Source organism: Sciurus carolinensis, chromosome 5 (assembly GCF_902686445.1).
Source record: "Sciurus carolinensis chromosome 5, mSciCar1.2, whole genome shotgun sequence".
Classification (NCBI taxonomy): domain Eukaryota; kingdom Metazoa; phylum Chordata; class Mammalia; order Rodentia; family Sciuridae; genus Sciurus; species Sciurus carolinensis.
This window is the reverse complement of record NC_062217.1, coordinates 128,985,212-128,990,879: the sequence shown is the minus strand read 5'-3', so window position 1 is coordinate 128,990,879 and position 5,668 is coordinate 128,985,212.

Below are 5,668 nucleotides of genomic sequence, written 5' to 3'. Positions count from 1 at the left end.
TCTCCTAAACATTGCATTCTGGCTTACACTCACACATTGAACTGATTTGCAGCCACCCTCTCCACAGTCACTTTTGATCTGATGAGCACACTGGCCACGCATCTCTTCAGTGGCCTCTGCATCCTCAGTGTCTTGGTAGCATTGCGTTCTGTGGCCCCGCCTCCTCCCTCACCGCTTTCCTCTGCTGGCTCCTCCCACTCGGCGCTCTGCTGACTTACTTTCTAAAACTCTACACATTCTGCGTCTCTATCAAGACCTCCTCATCTTCTACCCACTGACTGTTATTTTTGTGTGGGAACCCATAGAGATTGTACATTTTCAATTCTCAAAAGGTGTAAAAATGTGTACTCTGAAGTTTCCCTTCTCAGCCCTGCCTCCCAGTGATGAGGTTCTCCTCCCCAGAGACAGTCAACATTACAGTTTCTCATCTATTCCTCCACGCATATATAATGTACGAGCATGCATATATGTGCACATATATCAACGAGTTCTCTCCCTCCCTCTCTCTCCCCTTTATCTTTCCATAAGAACAGCAGTATTCTGTGATTCACTGAAGCATATCTTGCTTTTATCACGATATACTTTGGAAACCTTTCCATATCAGTACATCACACACTCCTTACTCCTTTCTGCTGCCCATATGGTATAATTTTGTATGCAAGTACCTGATTTTCTTTAACATCCCTTTTTTGATGCCCATTTGGGTTGCTTTTGGTGTTTGGCTATTACAAACAATGTAATGACGAATCTCGTCTGCTTTTCGTGAGTGGGAATCGTTCCACAGGGTGACTTGTTGGAAGTGGGATTGTTGGGTCAAAAGCATTTGTGATGTCAGTAGATGTTGCCAGCTCTCCTCCCGTGGAACTGCACCGTTCCACTCCCATCAGCAATGCATGACCGTCTGTTTCCCCACACAGCGTGTTATCAGACGTTTTGATCCTGGCCAAACCGAGACATGAAAATGATATTTCAGTGCAACTTTAATTACATTTCTCTCATTAGGAGCAAGGGGACCCCTCTTCTTGGGTTCTGGTGATGCTGTACTTGTCCATCTTTGTTTTGTGATGTCAATCTGTTTCATGCTGATTTGCAGAAATTCTTTATGTACTAGGGAAATGCACCCTTTCTCAGTGACATGAGTTAAAAATACCTCCCAAGTCTATCTTTTGACTCTGGGTGCATTGGGGGTTGCCATGCAGAAGTTTTAGTCACGAAAGCTATCAGTCTTTTCTTTGATGGCTTCTGGGTAATGTATCATCCATAGAAACTTCTTCCCATTCTGAGAGTTTAAAGTCTCCCATGTTTCTGGTGCACTTAAGGTTTTATTTTGCTACATTTACATCTTTGCTTCATATGGAATTTATTCTAGTAGAAAATATGAGATATGGGTCCAACTTTGGTTTCCCCTATATGGTTCTCCAACTGCCCTGACCTCATTTGTTGAATAATTCATTTTCACATTCAGTTTGAAATACCATATTACCTTAGGCTAAATTCTCATGTGTAATTTCTGGAATTTTATCTTGTTCTGCCAAGTTGTTCAGGACCACATTGTTAAAGTGTGGTGTAGTATCTGATAGGGCAGCCTAGTCACCCCTCACTACTGTTCTTTTTTGCAAATTCATCCCGATATTCTTGCTTTCAATAACTCTGAAAAGTCTGCATGGTTTTTTACTCTGCTTGCAAACCAGCAAGTAAGCCTGTGCTGGCAGAAGACACAAGACTTCTGGGTTAGAGACAAAAGCTTTTATTATTTGTATCAATAGTAATAGCCAGAGTACCAGGCATTTTTGATAGTCACATGAGCTCATCACAATGCCACAGGAGGTCATGAAGAAGTCCAGGAGGTACCCACACATGCAGTGCATGTGTTAGAGAAAAACCTAGAGTCTAGGGAACCCAACTATTTTATAATGGACAGTAAGCATGCCTGATTTTTGCCCCTGAAGGAGACATTACCTTTACCATGCTGGGCAGTGAGCAAATTTTTCCTCTGCTCCACAGGGCAACACTGCCTCTATTCCAAGCATGCTCACTCCACAGACATCCTTGCAAAGAGAGTCTGGTAGACACTGCTCAGCTCATGCAGCAACACAAGGGGTCCGTGGAGAATTGCCTCTCAACACTTATTTATTTTTCCAGATGAACATTAGAATCAGTTTGTCTAAACACCAACAACAAAGGCTTCATTTTTATTGAGAATCTTATTAAATTCTGAATTATCTGAGGGAGAATGGACAATTTTATGATGTTCGTTTTCCCATCCAAGAACATTATTCAAATGCTTTTTTGTCCCTTGGAAGCATCTTAATGCTTTCTCCACTTAGATTTTGCACATTTCTTCTTATGTTTATTCCTAGGTTTTTTATCTTTTTCGTTGCTGCTATAAATGTTTTCTATTCCCATTTTATCTTCTAACAGGTTGTCATTAATTCCTGCTCTTTAAATGAGTAGTTTTCCTCCAGGGTCCCTCCTCAACATTCTTCTCTTCTTACTCGAAGATTTCCCCGGATGGTCTCATTCCCTCCCAAACTTCAGTGTGCATCTGTCAGCTGGCAGCTCCCACACTGTCATCCCCAGCCTTGGGCTCTCTCAGGAGTTTGTGGCACATATGCCATGGACGCCCCATGGGCACTTCACACCCATCCAGCTTTGAGATTAAACTCCTCATTCTTATTCCCCAATCAGCTCCTTCCCCCATAATCCAGTGTCTGTTAACAGTACCACCCTGGGGGGCTTTCCTTGACCCTCTTTTCCAATCAACCATCAAGTCCTGTTCTTTCTGCCTCCCTAATTCCTGTTTAACCTGTGTGCCTACCTCCACGCTCACTGCCACGACCTGGGCTCTGCACCAATGCCTGAGAAACCCTGGAGTTATTGCTTGGTCTTGCATTTCCTCTCTGCTATCTCTTCCTGTCCTGCTGCAGGTGTGGCTCTCATTTTGGATCAGGCTGTTATTCCCAGAGGCTCCAGGATGAAACAGAAGCCAGCATGGTCTCCTTAGCTGGCTGTTAGCTACTAGCCCCACCCACTCCTTGAAATCCATGGCTTTCATTCCCATGCTATTTACACCTGCATCTTCCCAGGTCTGGAAGTGTCTCAACCTACCACTTCCTTCTTCCCCTTACCATTTCCCATACCTCCCTAAGGATACCACTCAGGTGTCAGTTCCTCCAGAAGATTTCCTGACAACCTTATCTGCATAAGATGCCTTTCATTCATTCATTCATTCACTCACTTCTTCATTTCATTAGGGATCTGTTTGGTTCCCCATTTGCCAAGCTCTCAGCCGAGACCTTGGGATACCAAGATGAATTGAGCACAACTCACTGCACTCTAGGGACTCACTCTCCAAGCTTTTGTTATTCAAAATATGGTCCAGAACCAGCAGCAGCAGCATCACTAGGGAGCTTGTTAGAAATGCAGAGATTCAGACCCCCTCCAGACCTGCTGAATCAAATCTGGATTTGGAAAAGACCCCCTCGTGATTTATGTGCACAGTAAGATTTGAGAAAAACTGGCCTAGGTGATGTGAAGAAAGAAAACAAACGAGGTTCAGTGCCACCTTAGAGAAATGTGCAGGTGTTCTGAGAACGTGGTGAGAGGTAACAAATTGAATACGAAAGGTGCAGGGAGGGTCAGGATAGGTAAGCTCAGGAAAGAAAAGCAGTTGGAGTTGGGAAGCAGGGTTTCCAGGCCCAGGGCGCAGCTGGAGCTGATGGTATAGTGCAGGGGAAGTGCACACTGGGCAGAGAATGACAGACTCACTGGATACTACATGTGGGATCTCAACAGCGACAGAAGGGTGAGGGAGAAGCACACTGCCAGCTTCGTTTTCTGAAGTTCCACCTAGACCCCTGGGCATCCCTGTAAGCACCCACAGGGACCGCCAGGCCAAGGTGCTTGGGCGTGCATGCTAAGTGTGGAGGGACAGTTTGCAGGCAGGATTTGAGCGTGATGAGGCTGCAGCCAGGGAACCTGGCTCAAGATCACAATTGTGAAGGTCAGAGGTGACAGCAAGCCAGAGCTGAGGAAAACTAGGTGAGAAGAGAGCTCAGGTTCTAGAAATAATGGAGTGGCCAAATTGGGAAGACTAGGTGAAAAAGATGTAGAGAGTGTCCCAGGACCCAGACTTGACTTGGTAAAAGTAAAAACCAACCAAGGCAGGGAGTAAAAAGAGCAAGAACTGGCTGAAAGCAAGAAAATGAGCACTGGTATTCGTCGAGCACCCGTTCTGTATTGGGCACCAAAAATCAGTGCTTTGCACTGATGAATTTTTTCAATTAATCCTCAACTAGCAGTCTTCAAAGCAGTTCCTATTATTATTGTCCTCAGGATAGAGAGGAGGAAAACTGAGGCACAGAGAGCAATGACTTGACCAGGGTCACACAGCAGGAAGGCAGAGTGAAGATCTGAGCCCAGGACACAATCACTTTGTCACCTGCCTTGTAGACTGGTTTAGACATATCAGAAGCCAAGGACCCGCTGGGCTTCCAGTGGGAAAAGGATGAGCAGAACAGAGGCTCGGGGAGCCATTGGATGGTCTGTCAGCCCTCAGAGGTAGCCAGAGCCCTTGAGTGGATGAAATGACTGGGAGTGAGGGAATGTTCAGGATGATGGGGGGTAGGTGACACTAACACCCAGTTTCCCACTGCCCTTTGGGCTGGGCCTGACATCATGCAGAGTCCCTGGAAGCTTCAGGAACTGGCCTCTCTCTGTGAACCAGGCCTCCTCACCAGGACAAAGACTAGCAAGAGTCAAACCAGAGAATGGGGACAGATGTCCCTGAACCAAGCAGAAGCCAGCTTCAGGGGGCACAAAGAGGACATTTGCATGTCATAGGCCTTTCTCTACCTCCCATCCTGAATCCCAAGCAGAGGCACCCTGTGTCCACCATCTCAAGGCTACATGACTGCAAACCCCTTCTGAACTTTCCAGTGAGTAGTAACTCCATGACTCCCACACCTAACCCTTCTCTAAGCTGGGAGCAATGGCACTCTCCTCTCAGAGTCAGCAGCAAGCGCACATGGCACTCTGTTCATTGCCGAGGGTTTCCCCACTGCTGGCTGCACCCCAAAAGTGTACAGTGGGGAAGGCCTCCTCACTGTGGGCATCAGGGATAGAGCTAGTGGGGAGGCCAGAGGCCCTTCCACTCACAACTCCAAAGGCAGTGTTGGGGCTGGGGCTGGGACTCTGCGTGAGAAGGGCTGGCTAACAGACAAGGGCTCCCAACGAAGCCTGCCTCTCACCAAAGCTGCAGCCCAAATGTAGGGTAGTGGAGTCGTGGGTGTTGATAACCAGAAGGGAGAGGTGGGCAGTTGGGTGGAAATAGGGGACCTTCAAACACAGCCTGAAAGGGCTACTGCTGCTCAACTCCAGCCCATAATGGCACCTGAGAATATGCCTCAAATTGCCAGGGTTTCTGATCTTTCAAGAAAAGCCAAAAATCCAGATCTTTTTGTGAAATCTCCAGGTTTTTAAATGTGGTTTCTTAAATGCACCTAATTTATCAGTAGTGTAAACACGGAGAGGGGCTAGTCTAGCCTAGGTCCTGTCTGGGATCTGAATTCAGTAGTTTGTCTCCTCCCTCAGCTTCTGGCAAAAGGACAATGTCTGCACCTGCTGTGCTGTGAATGTGCATGGGCAGAGCCATGGTGTTCCTATTTTG